The 19633-nt window shown below is 46.5% G+C and overlaps 1 long non-coding RNA gene across 1 annotated transcript; it reads left to right on the top strand.

Moving 5' to 3' along the window:
* The first annotated feature begins 658 nt into the window (after positions 1–658).
* LOC127395219 (uncharacterized) lies at positions 659–7742 on the top strand. The gene is made up of 2 exons (XR_007891753.1): positions 659–4380; positions 7386–7742. It is a non-coding gene; the product is annotated as an uncharacterized LOC127395219 (long non-coding RNA).
* Positions 7743–19633: the final 11891 nt, after the last annotated feature.

Genomic DNA, 19633 nt, shown 5'->3' with positions numbered 1-19633 from the left:
AGTTAAAAGAAAGCTTACTGAAGGAAAAAAAATCAGTAAAAGGAAAAGTGGCTTCATCCTGGCTCAAACCAGGACAAGGAGCAACCACAAACATCTAGTGGTATCAGTCCTGGAAGCAGATACTGACTGAAAAACATGCTATTAATTTCATCAATTGCAGTTAGAAGGGAGTTACCTGAAAAGTAAAATTACTAGAAAGAAAAATGGTTCTGTCCTGACTGAAACCAGGACAATAGCAAATGTCCCAAAGGGGTAATTCCTGCTTCACCAGACATTGTCCATATTCTCCTGACCTTGTTGTCAAGGTAGGTTAAGATCAGGCTCATCACATTCCATGGTGAGAGGCTGGTGCCCCTGGGCACAAGAGTCTGGCAATGGAGAGCCCAATAATGCAGATAGGGAACCTTGGTGATCTCCTCGAAGCAAATGGAGTGCCCTGACTTGACTCCTCTGAGGGCTGTTGGAGAAGGATTCGTCCCTTGTTTGCTGTGGGAAAGCCCCAGAATTTGGAAGGGACCTCTGAAGGTGTAGTGGGTTGACCCTGGCTAGATGCCAGGTGCCCACTGAAGATGCCCTATCACTCCCCCTCCTAGCTGGACAGGGGATAGAAAATATTATTAAAGGCTCGTGGGTCAAGATAAGTATAGGGAGATGATACATAATAGAATATCTGTTAGTAAATTCAATAGAAATATAGCCTAATAAAAGTTTACTAAAATAATGAATTTCTATACTAAGGGTTGCTTTTAAAACAAGGTGCTTTGTGAAACTATCAGTCAACTATGCCAAGCATCCTGTAGGTTGTGATAACATCAAGTCTTCTAAGACCCTGGGCGCCTACAGACAACATTTATGTGGACTCTGACCCACCTGGGCAATCTACCAGCGGGAGACTGGAGACAGGACAAAGACGACAAAGGACTAGAATCAACAAAGAACCCCACAGGAGACCCTTGAGCCTGCATAATTACAAAGATAGCCAATTCCAGGAAATAAAATGACTATGTAGAAGAATTCTGGGAACTCATTGACATGGAACTGAATATGCATGTTTTTGGTGTATATTAGTAGGGATGTTTCCCTGACTCGTTGGAGCACTCATGGTGGAGAATCCCCAGTGCTTCCCAGCGCTGCAATAAAGAATGCCTGCTCAATAACAGCTTGTTTGTTGTTATTGGGTCTTGATCTCGGAATCCTTACCCAGCCGCACCTAGCCTCCCACTGCGGTGAGGAGTGTTAGAAAGCAAGGGGGTTTGGAAGCTCCGAATTTTTTTGTTTCAGTTGGCACCCCAGATGGGACGTCTTCTCTGCTCGGCTGCGGGAACCTCCGAATCGGCGACCCCCTAGGCTGGCCCCAGAGAGTTCTCTGGAGGGACTCACCGATTCGGCGGATCCACGCGGGAGCAGACAAGGACCTCTGGTAAGAATAAGGCATTCTTTTGTTTGTTTGTTTGTTTGTTTGTTTTTGGGACCGGTCAGTTGGAAGGCTGCCTCGTAAGTCGCAGTTCGTAAGAACCCCGCAGGGTGGCGAAAGCACAGTAGAGTGTGCTTTTTGGTTCAGCACGCGTAAGTGTGCTTTGGGTACAAGCTCAGTAGAGTGAGCTTTGGTACATTTGGTTCAGCACGCGTAAGTGTGCTTTGGGTACAAGCTCAGTAGAGTGAGCTTTGGTACATTTGGTTCAGCACGCGTAAGTGTGCGTTGGCGGTATAAGCTCAGTAGAGTGAGCTTGTACAAGTATTGATTTCCTGGTAATCAGACTTGGCAAATGTTATTTTAGGTTGTGAACTTGGAAAATGTTATCTGGATATTGAGTTATTATTGGAAATACTGATTTTTTGGTTTGGGAATTGCATTGTATTATCTCATGAGACTGGATGAAATATTTGTGAATTGGGTGTGTGTGTGTGACTGAGACGTGCAGTCAAGCACGAAGTGAGTGTGGAGTTCTGATCCGCGGTTCCGTAGCTCCGCGAGGGGCGCGGCCGGAGACGAACAAAGCGCAAGTTTTGTCATTTGTAACTATGTATAGAGATCTCTTTAAAATTGAAACAATAGCAAAGTTTGGCTGATAGTAACTTGGAGTGTCTTAGCAGCTGCCGAAGGGATAATAACTGGATGGATAATTGTTTAATGTGTGTTTTGTAAGTGTCCCAAGTTCCCTATGTTTTATGTGATTAATGTAAGGTTTTTTGAGACAATGATATAATTGGAATTGTCAATTGTGGGGCTGACCTGTTGATATTTGGGAAGAATTTATAGCCTCACTGAAGTATATTGTGTTGGGTTAAAAATGAGAAGCACACAGGACAGTGGAATTCTTAAGAAATGTCCCCTGGGCTGTATATGGGCCTACTGGAAGAATATTGCAGAGGGGCTGGGAGAATCACTTAGTAAAAAGACTCTAATCAAATATTGTCACCAATGGTGGCCGCCATATCGATTAGAAAACGAAAAAGTGGCCAATGAATGGGACCCCGAATTATAATACCCTCCTTCAACTTATGTTGTATCTCAGGAGAGAGGAAAATGGATTGAAGTATCATACGCAGATATGTTCTTTTCCCTGTGAAATCATCCCGAGTGGCAAAGGGACTGTGGCATGGTCCCACCCTCTGACCCGCTTAAAGGTGGTATTGTGAAGAAAAATTTCGTTGTCTTAATTGTCTGGTAACTGTTAAAAAGTGTTGTTTAGCTTGTGTCTGGTATTGCCCTTTTGTTTCACTTGTGTCTTGTAACACGATAACGTATCCTCAGCAGGATGTGACATTACTAAATGCTCACCATTAGAATGTATTCTGGAGGTTGGAAAAAGTCTGGGAGTAAGCCTTTGAAGATTCGTGGATTGCAATCAATGTGGTTTTGCAAGCATGAAGGAGGATGAGATGTGCCAGGTGTGGATGGTTTTATGATAATGAAATGTGAGTTTAGTAAAGAAAGTTGTTGTAAGTCGAGGAGAATATAGAGGATCAGTTAATGGAACCCTCAGCTCTCCCTCTCCACCCTGGTAATACGAGGGGGAGTGAAATGGGGGCGAGTAGATGTTTGGAGGATACAGATTCCAGTCAGGTGACTGGAAGAGTGGGGCACTGTCCTGCTGTTCATGCCCCTTTAAGATAAGCATTAAAGGTGGAAGGACGGCTGGTTGATATGCATGTCCCTCTTAAAGCATTGGACCTGTTAAATTGGAAACAGTTTGTGGGGCCAATGCGAAGAAAAGTATTGAAGCTACTAAAAGTAATAATGATAATTGAAAAATATATAATAGTAAAAATAAATAATAATCCTCTTCAGTAATGAGAACTGTTAAGAGTTTAAAAAAAGCTAAAGAAATGGAATATAAACACCCACAAGATTATATTAACCATCTTTTGCCCAGGGAGAACCCAGACTGGAATCCTAACTCCAGGAGGGACCTGGACAGACTAGAGGAATGTCAACAATTAATTTTGTATGGGGTCCAGGATGGGACCCACAAACCAAACCAAACAAACTTGTGCATGAGGTTAAACAAGGGTCTGACAAAGCATTTTCAATCTCTTTTGAGAGGCTATGTGAGCCTGCTAGAAAATTGATATATTGGGACCTGGAACCTGACTGTAAATGTTTTACATATTGTTTACATGTTGGCCTGCCCTGGATAATGGAAAGCAAAAAACAGAGACCAGGCCAGAGTGAGATCATTGTCTGTGAGTTACGGCTGAAATCGAGCTTGATTGGGTTATATCAGTGTGTATATTGTAAGCAAGAAGAGCATGGGAAAAAGAATTGTTCCCGATCCTGGCAGAAGCATCTAGGTCTAAATTAGATCCTATCTGGACAATAGGTCAAGATAAGGGCTCAGACTGGCTGGAGGTTGAATTAAATTCCCTAGCAGAACCATGAAGCTGGGAAGGACAGGGTTAATTTTCGTTGAATACAGGACCTAGTTATGCTGTTCTAAATTCTTGCAAGGAACCTTCAGGTAAAGTTTTCTATAACAGCTGGTGGTGCGACAGGGAAAAAGATGTTATGCCTTTTTTCCAGCTCCTCAGGAGAGAGCTGGGAAAATGGACCTTGCTATACAAACCTGAATGTCCGTTGCCGCTTTTGGGTGTGAAAACAGGAGGCTAAAATGATGGGCTCGGGGAGCCTCACTGACACCAGCCCCCACCCCATTGCTGGCTGGCACAGCGCTGTATCTGCAGTGTGTTTGAGCCATAGGGTGGTGTGAGGAACCAGCCCTCAGGCGGGAATATGTGTCAAAGCTCTATTGTAACTCCTCTCGTTTGCATCCCAAAAGGCCTTCCTGAGAGAACTGAGACACCGATAAGGACCTGAGGAGTGGAGGGGGTGAAGGCCCACTTCAGCTGCTCGGCCTTCCCACGGCAAAATGGATACAGGTATTTGTTTGCATTAGTAGATACCTTCTCAGGTTGGCCTGAGGCTTTTCCACGTCGCACTATCAAACTCAAGGAAGGAGTACAACCAGTTAGGATAAAACAGTAACCCCTAAAGCTGGAAGACAGGCAGGGGGTGAAAAATATTATAAAAGACTTTCTGAAATTTGAACTACTAATTGAGTGTTCTTCAGAATATAACACTCCTATTTTGCCTGTCAAAAAGCCTGATGGTAAAACCTACCGATTGGTACAGGATTTGCGGGCAATAAATAGGATAGCGGAAGATATACATCCGGTAGTGGCAAACCCATACACCTTGTTGAGTAATTTAAAGGAGACCTATGAATGGTTCACAGTATTGGATCTGAAGGATGCATTCTTTTGCCTTACCTTGGCCCCTGAAAGCCGCAATTTATTTGCTTTTGAATGGGAAAACCCTGATTCAGGGCAAAAAGCCCAACTTACCTGGACAGTGTTACCCCAAGGATTCAAACACAGTCCTACAATCTTTGGAAATCAATTGGCTAAAGAGTTAGAGGCCCGGGAAAGACCTCCAGGAAATGGGACTCTTTTGCAGTATGTTGATGATATTTTAATAGCCACAGAAAAAAAAAAAAAAAGAAGAATGTAAAGAATGGACTGTGAGTTTACTGAATTTTCTTGGACTAAGTGGTTACCGAGTCTCATTACAGAAAGCCCAGATTTTGAAGAAAGAAGTACAATATTTGGGATTTGTGGTTTCCAAGGGACAGAGACAGCTTGGGAATGACCGGAAGGAAGCTATTTGCAGGACTCCAGAACCAACTACGGTAAAAGAGCTTCGAACCTTTCTGGGAATGACAGGTTGGTGCCAACTATGGATTCATAATTATGGACTAATGGCTAAACCTCTATATGAGTTAGTGAAAAATAGCCAGACACAATTAATATGGACTGATGAAGCTAGGAGGGCATTCAAAGAACTGAAACAAGAGCTAATGAGGGCACCAGCTTCAGGTCTGCCTGACATAACCAAGCCCTTCTTGCTGTTCTCATATGAAAAGCAGGGGGTGGCTTTGGGAATTCTAGCCCAGAAGCTGGGTCCCTGTAAGCGAGCAGTAGCATACATCTCCAAACAACTGGATACAGTTAGTAAAGGATGGCCAGGATGCCTTCGGGCAGTCGCTGCTGTTGTTCTGAATATTCAAGAAGCCCGGAAGTTCACTTTGGGACAAGAGATGGTTGTGCATACTTCCCATGCAGTAACCTCTGTTCTGGAAAAAAGGGGGGTATTGGCTCTCACCATCAAGGTTCCTGAAGTACCAAGCAGTCCTAATGGAACAAGATGATGTTGAAATTACTACATCTGCCATCATTAATCCTGCTTCTTTTCTGAGTGATAAGCAGGAAATGGAAGCCATCACACATGAATTTTGATTACCCTAGGAAAACACATCAAGCATGCTGACATGATTTTGAGACTTGGAAACTGTACAATTGCCTTCAGCTGTTGCTATTATACACTGCAAAGGACACCAGAAAGGTAACACTGCCCAAGAGGTGGGAAACAAATTGGCAGACTGAGGCAAAAAGGGCGGCGGAACAAGGTGAGGTATTAAGTCTGATTTCCTGAGAAAACTTTGACACTACCTGATTCAATTAATTATGATGAAAGGGATCTTAAATTAATCAAAGATTTGGAAGCAGAGATTGAATCAACAGGTTGGGCAAAATTGAGAGATAACAGAATAGTGGTTCCTTTCAGGGTGTTATGGAAACTGGTAAAAACAGAGCATGACAAGACACATTGGGAAACTGGAGCTTTGTACAATTCTCTCACAAAACAAATAGTAGCTAGGAATCAGTTTCAAACTGTGAAGAGTATGGTTGATAGATGTGAAATCTGCTCAATAAAAAAAAAAAATCCAAAGGTGGAGAATCGAATAAAATTTGGAAGTATTGATAAAGGGAATGTTCCAGGCCAAAACTGGCAGATAGTTTTTTCAGAATTCCCTAGAAAGGGGGGATATTCATACCATTTCAGGATGGCCTGAAGCCTTCCCCTGTAGAATCAACAAGGCCTGATAAGTTACAAAAATTTTATTGAAAGAAATTATTCCTAGGTTTGGAGTGCCAGAGGTGATCTCTGATAGGGGAACACCCATTGTGTTACAAGTGGTTCATCAAGTTAGAAAATTCTTAAAAATTAATTGGAAATCATACACAGCTTACCACCTGCAAACAAGTGGGCAAGTGGAAAAGGCTAGTCATTTGATAAATACATTTAGGGTGGCATCAAGCCCTCCCTATTGAACTAACAATCAGTAGTTTAAGAATATGGAATGACTACCCTGTGTGTAGGGTGTCTCAGAAATATAAGCCATTTAACCTGGCATGGACAAACATACTTATTTTTGCATATACAGAGGAACAGGTGGCAATGTTTTGGCACTATGAAAGCTTGAACGTAAGTCATGCAAGCTTATCTTTGGGGAAATTAAATGAGATATTGAACCAGTCTCAAGAACTTCAAGAGCATTTAAGGAAGCAGAATAAAACCTTGGCTGAGTCTGTCATTAAAACAGTAATAGCCAAAGACAAACTTATTGGTCTGTCTAGTCAAATTGGATCTGAAACCACCCATCATTGGTGGGATATCATTTCAGGATAGTCACCCTCTGCAGAAAGAACTTTAAATGTTTTAATTCACCCACTTTTGATACTATTGTTTGTGATTATACTGACAGTAGTTAATTGTCTTTTATGGTATAAGCTAAAGAAACTGACTTTAAGAATTTGGGCCTTGCCTAAAGTAATGAAATATAATGATCTAGAATCTTTGTAAAGGAATTTACAAAGTTTAAAGAAAAGGGGGGATTGATACATAATAGAATATCTGTTAGTAAATTCAATAGAAATATAGCCTAATAAAAGTTTACTAAAATAATGAATTTCTATACTAAGGGTTGCTTTTAAAACAAGGTGCTTTGTGAAACTATCAGTCAACTATGCCAAGCATCCTGTAGGTTGTGATAACATCAAGTCTTCTAAGACCCTGGGCGCCTACAGACAACATTTATGTGGACTCTGACCCACCTGGGCAATCTACCAGCGGGAGACTGGAGACAGGACAAAGACGACAAAGGACTAGAATCAACAAAGAACCCCACAGGAGACCCTTGAGCCTGCATAATTACAAAGATAGCCAATTCCAGGAAATAAAATGACTATGTAGAAGAATTCTGGGAACTCATTGACATGGAACTGAATATGCATGTTTTTGGTGTATATTAGTAGGGATGTTTCCCTGACTCGTTGGAGCACTCATGGTGGAGAATCCCCAGTGCTTCCCAGCGCTGCAATAAAGAATGCCTGCTCAATAACAGCTTGTTTGTTGTTATTGGGTCTTGATCTCGGAATCCTTACCCAGCCGCACCTAGCCTCCCACTGCGGTGAGGAGTGTTAGAAAGCAAGGGGGTTTGGAAGCTCCGAATTTTTTTGTTTCAGAGAGATCATTCAGCAATTGCCGTCGTGCAAAACAGACTCGATTTGGGGAAAATGAATTTATTACCAATCAAATCAGAGTAGGGTGATAAGAAATAAAAATAAATCTCAGAATACCTCCCCCCCACTCCTCCCTTCCTCCTGGGCTCAACTTCACCCCTGATTTCGCTACCTTCTCCCTCTGAGTGGCACAGGAGGATGGGGAATGGGGGTTGCAGTCAGTTCATCACATGTTGTCTCTGCTGCTTCTTCCTCCTCATGGGAAGGACTCCTCACACCCTTCCCCTGCTCCAACATGGGGTCCCTTCCACAGGAGACAGTTCTCCACAAACTTCTCTGTCGCAAGCCGGTACCGGGGGGCTACCGGCTGTCAGGATACTTTTGCGACTCCCCCTCTCAATGTGGAGGGGTTTGTGAATGAGCCCGAGGGTCACACGCGGCGCTGCCTCTCACGGAGCAACGGCCACCGTGGGACCGTATTTCCGGGTGGTAGCTAGAGAGCACCCCCACCCCACCACGCTCAGAGATTGCCTCTAAAGCCAAGATTTACTCCACAAACTAATAGGTTTATTAAGGGTTAACACAAACCGAGGGATGATGTTCGGGGACAATGCAGGTGTGAATGGCTACCAGGGATATCAATATGTATGTGGTGAGCAAGTGTCCTTTAGGGAGGCAATGCAAAGGTGCTTTTAAGGGAGAGGATTAAGGACCAAAGGGAGGAGGGAGGAGGGAAGGAAACCCGACGCCGGTCCTCCTTAAGAGGTCGCGCTGTGTGTGCAAGTATGAGGAAAGGAATATGTGTGTGTGGGTGTGAGGTGATGTTACCCTCCGGCGGCTTGTCCAGCGTAGGTCGGTGGCCAGAGGGCAGGACGGCAGGTCCGTGGTGTCGGAGGGGCAGCCTCTCGGCAGCGGGTGCAGCGCCCGTTGGTTTCCTCTCCAGCGGCAGCAACACGGGGAGGGGGCTCCGGCCCCGACCCCAGGGCTCGGGACCCCGGCACGCTCGGCGCTGAGGCTCAGGCTGGACCCGGGGCAGGCAGGCAGGCAGGGTCCCAGCACCAGTGTCCGCAGCAGGGGGGTGTCCCACGCAGAAAGCGTCCGAACGGGCCTCAGGGAGGAGGGAAGGGCCCACCTGCTGCCCCCGCCGCCTTTTATATCCCCTGACCCACCTGTCCAGTCAGTGTCACTGTCCAGAGCCAATGAGCGTCCGTGAGCCCCACTTTAAGGCGGTGACTGCCAGGGGCACAGGATGGCTTGTCGTCCATCCTTTCTGTCCCGGACCACATCTGTTGTTTTGGGTTCAGTTGTCCTTGAGAAGCGAGTCTGTTTTAGTTCGTTAGCTGGGGATAATCAGGAGAGGCCTTCGCTGGCTTAAAAGACATTTTGTTTAGACTTATGTGGGGAAGAAAAGAACAGTTTCCCACATTCTCCAATGTGGGTCCTTCCCATGGGCTACAGTTCTTCATGAACTGCTCCAGTGTGCATTCCTTCCACAGGGTGCATCCTTCAGGAACAGACTGCCCCAGCAGTGCCCTATTTGTGCCCCATGGGGTCACAAGTTCTGCCAGAAAACCTGCTCCAGTGTGGGCTCCTCTCTCTGCACAGTTCCACAGATCCTGCTGGGAGCCTGCTCCAGCACAGGCTTCCCACAGGGCCACAGCCTCCTTCTGGTGCATGCACCTGCTCCAGCATGGGGTCCTCCATGGGCTGCAGGTGGATATCTGCTCCAACATGGACCTCTATGCACTGCAGGGGGACAGCCTGCCTCACCATGGTCTTCAGCATGCGCTGCAGGGGAATCTCTGTTCCAGCACCTGGAGCACCTCCTCACCCTCCTTCTTCACTGACCTTGGTATCTGTAGGGTTGTTTCTCACACGAATTCTCAGTCCAGTTGCTGTTGCACAGCAACTTTTTCCCCTTCTTAAATATATTATCACAGAAGCACTACCACTGTCACTGATTAGCTCAGCTTTGGCCAGCAGCAGGTCTGTCTTGGAGCCAGCTGGCATTGGCTCTACTGAACATGGGGGAAGCTTCTAGCAGCTTCTCACAGAAGCCACTCCTGCAGCCTCCCTGCTACCAAAACCTTGCTGTGCAAACCCAATACAGGATATTATCTTGTCCAATCTCCCTGTTAAAGCAGGGCTACATCCAGCAGGTTGCCCAGGACCATGTCCAGATGGCTTTTGAAGATCTCAGCAGATGGATACTTCACCAGCTCTCTGGGCAACCTGTGTCAGTGCTCTGTCACTCTCACAGTAAAAGTGTTTCCTGATGTTCAGGAGGAATCTCCTGTGTTTCCATTTGTACTCATTGTCTCTTGTCACTGGGCACCACTGGAAAGAGCCTAACTCAGTCTTCTTTACACTCTCCCTCCAGACATTTGTAAGATGTGATGAGATCCTGCCTGAGCCTTGTTTTCTCCAGGCTGAGCAGCCCCAGCTCTCTCAGCCTTTCCACCTATGGGAGGTGCTGCAGTTCGTTCATCACCGTTGTGGCCCTTTCCTGGACTCTCACTAGTATGACCATGTGTCTCTTGTACTGGACAGCCCAGAACTGAACACAGGTGTGGCCTTAGCAGTGCTGAGGAGAGTGCAAGGATCACCTCCCTCAACTTGCCGGTAACACTCCTCCTAACGCAGCCCAGGAGACTGTTGGTCTTCTTGGCCACCAGGGCACGTTTCTGGCTTGTCTTCCACTTGGTATCCACGAGGACCCCTAGGTATTTCTCTGCAAAGCTGCTTTCCTGTCAGTCAGCCCCCAGCATATATAAGTGCATGAGCTTGTTTCTCCCCAGATGCAGGACTTTGCAATTCCCCTTGTTAAACTTGATGTTAAACTTTATTCTGTTCCTCCAGCTTGTCAAGGTTCCCCTGGATGGCAGCACAACCTCTGGCATATCAACGCCTCTCAGTTTTGTTTCATCGGCAAACTTGGTGAGTGTACACACTGTCTCATCATCCAACTCATTAATGGAGTTGTTGGACAATATGGCACCCTGTATTGACCCCTGGGGTACACCACTAGTTACCAGCCTTCAACTAGATTTCATACCATTGATCACCATGCTGAATCTACCTGCCCAAGCTCTCCTCTCTAATCTCTTTAAAAAAAAAAAAAAAAAAAAAAAAAGCATTTTAAGCTGCTGCAGTAAAATTAGCACTTTATAATGGAACCTTTGCATGTAATCACATCTCAATGGGATGTTTGAGCTTCACCATGGCATGCTGGTGAGGTAAATCCCCAAGATTTTGTGGAGTAACTATGTCCACATAGTTACTGCTTAGCAACCAAGAGCTTCTTCAGGAGAAATTACATCCTTTGTATCTTGGCAGTTGGTTGCTGTGACTGCTATCTAAGAAGCAGGAGGAGAGCTAAAACTGTTAAGTAGGTGGCTCTCAGCACATTCATGTCCAATAAGATACTGATGGCTTTATTCCTCACATCATGATCTGTGCCACTATCCGAACCAAGTGTGGCTCAGAGCCAGCCACTGCCACGCAGTGCTCTGGCAGCATGAGAAAGGCTCACTTATTTCCTCAATAAGGATATTGCTCATCAGCCTGCAACAGGAGTCCTGCTGTCAGAACCCAGGCTGTTCTGGAAATCTGTCCTTCATACAATCAGACCAGAGATCTTTTCTACAGTTCAGTGAGGTTTATTCAGTTCCTCCATCCAGCCTTGAGAAACACTGTCCATACACCTAGTGGGGAGTTGGGGCCAGTTGACGCTCAGTACTTGCTTGATGTGGTGGGGATCTGTCCCCTCATCTGTAAAATTACCACAGAAGGTCTGCTCTGTAAGATGCAGCATCTATTGATCTTCTTCCAGAGCTCTAGAATTGGCCTTGGAGAGATAGATGAAGGAAAGAAGCAATTGCTGATCCAGACTGCAAACAACAATTGTTTTCCAGTAAGTGATGGGCATGTCCACAGATGTCTGACACAGTCCATTCAGAGTATTCTCCAGCTACAGGATCACTGGCAAAGAGACACTTGTCCTGTGTTATCAATACTGCCTGAAGTTGGAGTCAAGTTGATACTTTGCACCTCTTCTGGAGGAGAAAGAATATATACTCTTTCCCTCTTATTATAACCTTCTGCATTCTTCCCTGCCAAGAAAACAAGACAGAGTATTTGGAGAGGAGACAACAGGAAAAAAATGTGCTTCACAGCTGTGTTTCAAATATTCTCTATGTTAAATACTGACTAATCTCTGAAAGCATCCCAGCTAACTTATTTCACACCTCAGTTTCTCTGTCATTTTCATTATCCTTTAATAAGTCCATTCTAATGTGTGATTTACATTATTTTGCCACTTCAGGGTGCTGAGCCATGTCATATAAGCTATAGTAGTACCTAGAAAGGTTGGACCAGATGATCCTTGAGGTCCCTTCCAACCTGGCATTAGATGATTCTATGATTCTTAGGGTCCTTTCTGTAAATATTAAGAAGTTGCCTTGGAGTTTTTTCTTTAAATATTAAGGCAGTCTTAACCAGCATCTTATAAGGTTTCTGTGGCAACAATTCAGAGCTATATTTAGGCCCACAATCTTGAAGACTGGTGTTCAGAATTCATCATTGCTTTACTCTGAGAGATTTTCTTGTCCAATAAGATCACAGAATCACAGAATTGTCATGGTTGGAAAAGACCTCTAAGATCACTGTGTCCAACCATCAACCCCCACCCCCCAACAAAACCCCAACAAAACCCACACCAAATAAAAGCAAAAACAAAAAAACCCCACCCAACCAACCACACAGCTCACCACCCACTAGAGCATGTCCTGAAGTGCCTCATCTACATGGTTTTGAAATACTTCCAGGGATGGTGACTCCACCACCTCCCTGAGCAGCCTATTCCAGTGTTTGACTACTCTTTTGGTAAATAAACTATTCCTAATATCTAGTCTAAACCTCCCCTGGTATAACTTCAGGCCATTTCCTCTATTCTTATCATTGTTTACTTGAGATAAGAGGCCAACACCCACCTTCCTACAAACTCCTTTCAGGTAGTTGTAGAGAACAATGAGGTTTCCCCTCAGCCTCCTCTTCTCCAAACTAAACAATCCCAATTCCCTCAGCCGCTCCTCATATGACTTGTTCTCCAGCCCCTTCACCAGTTTGGTTGCCCTCCTCTGAACATGCTCCAGCATCTCAATGTCCTTCTTATAGTGAGGGGCCCAGAAATGAACACAGTATTCGAGGTGCGGCCTCACCAGTGCCAAGTACAGGGGCACAATCACTTCCCTTCTCCCAGTGGCCACACTATTCCTGATACAAGCCAGGATGCTCAGCCACCTGGGCACACTGCTGGCTCATATTCAGCCAGGTATTGACCAACAGGTCCTTTTCCACCAGGCAGCTTTCCAGCCACTGTTTCCCAAGCCTGTAACATTGCCTGGGGTTGTTGTGACTGAAATGCAGGACCCAGCACTTGGCCTTATTGAACCTCATGCAATTGGCTTCAGCCCATCAATTCAACCTGTCCAGATCCCTCTGCAAAGCCTTCCTATTTCATCATATGAACACTGCTCTTGCACAGTGCCTGTGGCACCAGGCACCGTTCAAGATCTGAGGCTCTGGCTTCTTCTTTGCAGAAGGGGTCTGCCTGCTTGCCTGTGGATGGTCTGTTCTGCTCTGAGACTCAAGACTGGCTGGGTCAGGGCTGGCATGCACATGGGATAATGCATTGCAGCACCTGAAACGGTGCCCTGTGTCGCCTTAACCTGGAGAGAAGTCACCGGACAGCGGGGGGGGGCTTCTGCCTCTGTTGAAATGAGAGCGGAAATCACGGGTAGCCTACAGGCACGCTACTCTGCTGCTGCCTGCCAGATCTTCGTGGGACCCGAGAGGATAAATAAAGGCTGAAATCTAACTGTTCTTTTAAGAACAGAGAACCGAGATCCTCGCCTGCTCCTCAAGAAGAGAGGAAGAGCCGGGCCAGGGCTGCACCGTGCCTCTGCCTGCACCGCGCTGGAGCCCAGCCCAGCCGAGCCGGACCCCAGCCGACCAAGCCAGGAACTGCCCCCGCAGCAGCCCCGCCACCACCGCCACCGAGCCTCTGTCTGCAACTGCCGGAGCCGAGCCGGAGAGCGCCGCCTCGAGGGGGTGGAGCCGGGGAGCGCCCGAGCCCTGAGCGCTGTCGCACCGCTGATGCCCACGTGATGCATGTCTGCTGCCCTCCAGCTCAGGAGCCGTCACCGCCGCCTCATTCAACGAGCCGGGAGTGTAAGAACCCCTATCCTGCTTTCCTAGTGTTCACTCCCCGGAAATAGTGGTGGCCCATTCTCGCACGCACAACAGCGACCCCAACGGTGGGGAACTGCGACACACTCTAAATCACCTCCCTTTATTGTAACACTCCTCTTAATATCCTTTGCACCCTATCAGTAGCTTGTAATATAGTTATATATTTGTACACCTCTGTTTTGTTTATAAAGTATCAGCACATATAAACCCCTCACTTAGTGTCCTCATTTCCTTTTTGAGCGGGAGTGCATACTACCCGTGAGGAGGGTTCAACAGGTATCAAGTAAAGCCTAAGGGGGAGGGGTTAACCGCTCAAACCCTCCCTTGTTTTGGTTTTGAACCCTTACACCTTGGGAGCTACTGACTTGTCAACCTCACCTCTGTGCCTGGGAAGATCATGGAGAAGATCCTCCTAGAAGACACATTAAGGCACATAAAAGACAGGGAGGTGATTCGAGACAGCCAGCATGGCTCCACCAAGGGCAAGTCCTGCCTACACCAACCTAGTGGCCTTCTATGATGGAGTGACTATATCAGTGGACAGGGGAAGAGCTAAGGATGTCATCTATCTGGACTTCTGCAAGGCTTTTGACTTGATCCCCCACAACATCCTTCTCTTTAAACTGGAGAGATATGGATTTGATGTGTGAACTGTTTAGTGGATGAGGAATTGGTTGGATGGTCACATCCAGAGGGTACTGGTTGTAACGAAGGCACCCACAAACACACAGGGATTGTCCTGGTTTGAGCCAGGATAAAGCAAATTTTCCTTTTACTGCTTTTCTTTTCCATCAGTAAGCTCTCTTTTAACTAGCAGCAAGTGTTCCAGCTAGTGGACTGATAAGACTGTGTCCTGTTTTGTGCCAGGATGAAACCAATTTTCCTTTTGCTGATTTTTTTTTTCCTTCAGTAAGCTTTCTTTTAAGTAGCACCAGTGTGTTCCAACTAGGGCTGATAAGAGTGGAATGTTTTTGTAACTGCTGGGTCTTCAAGGTCACATCTTTGCCAGCTCAGACACTACAGGTAGATCTATGACCCCCCCATAGGAGGCTGAATTAGACAGACAGCAAAACTGGCCAGAGATATTCCATTCCATATATCTATGTAAGCTCAGAGGAAGGTCAGTGTCGCGAGCCGGTACCGGGGGGCTACCGGCTGTCAGGATACTTTTGCGACTCCCCCTCTCAATGTGGAGGGGTTTGTGAATAAGACCAAGGGTCACACGCGACGCTGCCTCTCACAGAGGAACGGCCACCGTGGGACCGTATTTCAGGGTGGTAGTTAGAAAGCACCCCCACCCCACCATGCTCAGAAATTGCCTCTAAAGCCAAGGTTTGCTCCACAAACTAATAGGTTTATTAAGGGTTAACACAAACCGAGGGATGATGTTTAGGGGCAATGCAGGTGTGAATGGCTACCAGGGATATAAATATGTACGTAGTGAAAAAGTGTCCTTTAGGGAGGCAATGCAAAGGTGCTTTTAAGGGAGAGGGTTAAGGACCAAAGGGAGGAGGGGAGGAGGGAAGGAAACGGGACGCCAGTCCTCCTTAAGAGGTCCCGCTGTGTGTGTGAGTATGAGGAAAAGAATGTGTGTATGTGTGTGCGTGTGGTGATGTTACCCTCAGCGGCTTGTCCAGTGGCTGACAGCAGGTCTGTGGTTCCGGGAGGGGCAGCCTCTCAGCAGCGGGTGCAGCAGCAGCTGGTTTCCCCTCAAGCGGCAGCAACACGGGGAGGGGGCTCCGGCCCCGACCCCAGGGCTCGGGACCCCGGCACGCTCGGCGCTGAGGCTCAGGCTGGACCCGGGGCAGGCAGGCAGGCAGGGTCCCAGCACCAGTGTCCGCAGCAGGGGGGTGTCCCACGCAGAAAGCGTCCGAACGAGCCTCAGGGAGGAGGGAAGGGCCCACCTGCTGCCCTCGCCACCTTTTATACCCCCTGACCCACCTGTCCAGTCAGTGTCACTGTCCAGAGCCAATGAGCGTCCATGAGCCCCACTTTAAGGCGGTGACTGCCAGGGGCACAGGATGGCTTGTCGCCCATCCTTTCTGTCCTGGACCACATCTGTTGTTTTGGGTTCAGTTGTCCTTGAGAAGAAAGTCTGTTTTAGTTCATTAGCTGGGGATAATCAGGAGAGGCCTTCGCTGGCTTAAAAGGCATTTTGTTTAGACTTATGTGGGGAAGAAAAGAACAGTTTCCCACAGTCAGAGATCACAGAAGACAACTTCCTTCCTGCTTCTTCTTCCCTTCTCTTCCATCTATGGCCGGCATCCGGGAAGGACTCCATCCATACATCACTGTCGACTCTTAGGCTCGAACTCTTCTGACCCTCATCACTCTCCGCTTTCTCCAGCATGTCTGGAATTTTTCGGGACTGTTCACAGCTAAGGAGAGTGCTGTGGGAGTTGCTGGGGGTGGGGGGAGGTGAGAGGCTTTTGCACATATCTGAACATATTTGTATATAATTGTATATATATTTTCTTATATCATTAGTGTTTAATTAAAGCTGTGTAGTTTAGTTTTCAATCCAGCCAAGTCTCTCTCTTTTTCTCTCTCTCCTTCCCTACCTGGGTGGGAGGAGGAGAGGATTGAGAGCATTGTTGTCGAACCTGAGTCAAACGGTGACATCTAGAAATATCTGTTCCATGATCTTCCCAGGCACAGAGGTGAGGCTGACAGGTTGGTAGTTCCCAGGGATCTCCTTTCTACCCGTTTAAAAAATGGGTGCAATGTTTCCCATTTTCCAGTCACCAGGGCCTTCCCCTAGCTGCCATGTCTTTTTCAATATCATGGAGAGTGGCTTGGCAACTATATCAGCTAGTTCCCTCAGGACTCTCGGATGCATCTCCTCATTTCCCACAGACTTACACATATTTAGGTTGCTCAGATCAGAGAATCACAGAATGTTAGGAGTTGAAAGGGACCTCCAAATATCATCGAGTCCAACCCCCTTGCCAGAGCAGGACCAAAAACCAGGGCAGGTCACTCAGAAAGGCATCCAGACAGGTCTTGAAAGTCTCCAGAGAAGGAGACTCCACAACCTTTTTGGGGAGCCTGTTCCAGTGCTCTGTAACCCTCACAATATAGAAGTTCTTCCTCATGTTGAGGTGGAACTTCCATGCTCTAGCTTGCATCCATTTCCCCTTGTCCTGTCACAGGGCACCACTGAAAAGAGGTTGTCCCTGCCTTCTTGATGCCCAGCCCTCATGTATTTATAGACATTAATTAGATCCCTCCTCAGTCTTCTCCTCTCTAAACTGAAAAGCCCCAGGTCTCTCAGCCTTTCCTCATAAGGCAGGTGTTCCAGTCCCTTAATCATCCTCAGCCCTCTGTTGGACTCTCTCAAGTAAATCCCTGTCCCTCTTGAACTAGGGAGCCCAGAACTGGACACAATACTCCAAGTGAGGTCTCACTAGGGCTGAGTAGAGGGGGGAGAACCTCCCTTGACCTGCTAGAGACAATCCTCTTAATGCACCCCAGGATACCATTGGCCTTCTTGGCCACAAGGGCACATTGCTGTCCCATGGATAACTTGTTGTCTACCAGGACTCCAAGGTCCTTCTCCACTCAGCTGCTCTCTAGCAGATCACCTCCTAATCTGTACTGGTGCATTTTGTTGTTCCTTCCCAGGTGCAGGACTCTGCATTTGCTCTTGTTGAACCTCATTAGGTTCCTCTTTGCCCAGCTCTCCAGCATGTCCAAAACTTGCTGAATGGATTTACAGCCTTCAGGTGAATCAGCCAATCTTCCCAGCTTTGTGTCATCAGCAAACTTGCTGAGAAGACAGTCTGTCCCGTCATCAAGGTCATTGATACACATGTTGAACAGGACTGGACCCAGCACTGATCCCTGGGGGACTTCACTAGTTACAGGTCTCCAGCTGGACTCTGCACCATTGACCACCACTCTTTGGGCTCTATTGTGTAGCCAGTTCTTAATCCATCTCACTGTCCATTCTTCTATCCCACATATTCTGAGCTTGCTCACAAGAATGTTATGGGAGACTGTGTCAAAAGCCTTGCTAAGGTCAAGGTAGACTACATCCACTGGTGTCCCTGCATCTATCCATTCAGTCACAACATCATAGAAAGCTATCAGATTAGTCAAGCATGATTTCCCCTTGGTAAATCCATTCTGACTACTCCTGATAACCTTCTTCGCTTCCATGCCCTTAGAGATGACCTCCAAAATGAGTCACTCCATCATTTTTCCAGGAATGGAGGAGAGGCTGACTGGTCTGTAATTTCCTGGATCTTTCTTCTTGCCCTTTTTGAAGACTGGAGTGACATTGGCTTTCCTCCAGTCCTCAGGCACCTGTCCTGTTTGCAATGATCTTTTGAAAGTGATGGAGAGTGGTAGGGCAATAACATCAGCCAGCTCTCTCAACACTCTTGGGTGCATCCCATCAGGGCCCTTGTGTACATTCAATTTACTTAACTGATCTCTGACCCACTCTTCATTGACTAGTGGAGAGTCTTCCCTCGTCCAGGCTTCCTCTCCTAGATTCAGGGTCTGAAGGTCATAGTAAAGACTGAAGCAAAAAGTATTTGCCAATATGGTTTGTCCAGTTTTAAGATCAAGATTTTTGAGAGTTTTCTTTGAAGATCTGGATAATGTGTCAGGTGGTGGCGAATCTGGGAAGAATGCATTCAAGTGTGGACAACCATTGGTTCCGCTTCTATTATTCACAATGGTGATAGCCTGAGATAACCTTTCATCCCATTTTGTCTCTGTGGGTTTAATGAGTCCTTTGATTAACCCGTTTGTTCTCTCAACAGTGCGATTTGCCTGAGGGTTGTGTGGTGTATGAAAAGTCCAATTGATTCCTTCCTTTTGAGCCCAAAGCTGTACTATCTTGGCTGTGAAATGAGAGCCATTATTGGACTGGATATTAATTGGTTTTGGCAAAACACCAAATGTTTTTTCAAGGAAATTGACTGTTTTCTCCTGTGGCTTTGCTATACGATTATGTACATGTGAGTCCAGAAACACTTTGACCATAAAAACAATATACTGCTTTCCCTGAGATCTTCTATAAGGGCCTATATAGTCTATTTGCCACGTGTCCCATAGTCTCTTGTCATTGCGGAGGTGCAGGTTTTCTCTAGTCAGGGGATGCTGTCCCATCCTTATTTTACATAAATCACAGACTGAAATTAATGTTTTGCATTGCCCTCTGGTGATAGGCCAGCCTCGAGACTGTGCCTCTCTATAAAAGTCCAAACTTCCCGAGTGGCCCCGTTTGCAGTGTAGCCACTCAAGGAGTTTGCCCCATTCACTGTTTTCACCTAAATCGAGACCTTCCTGAATTTCAATTATCTTAATATGGGCCAATTCATCTGCCTGATTGATTAGCCTGGTGGCTTCATTTTTAAAATTTGATTGGTGGGATGGTACCCGCCCAACATGGAGATTAGTGTGGTTAGAAGCTATATCATAAATCTGTTGCTACACCTCCTTTTCCCATACTGGCAAACCATTTACCTCCCAACTGTTCTCTTTCCAGTATGTAATCCATTCCATG

The sequence above is a fragment of the Apus apus genome, chromosome W (genome assembly GCF_020740795.1).
Source record: "Apus apus isolate bApuApu2 chromosome W, bApuApu2.pri.cur, whole genome shotgun sequence".
NCBI lineage: Eukaryota > Metazoa > Chordata > Aves > Apodiformes > Apodidae > Apus > Apus apus.
The sequence above is the reverse complement of the archived record's forward strand: the minus strand, read 5'-3'. Positions and strand labels throughout refer to the sequence as shown.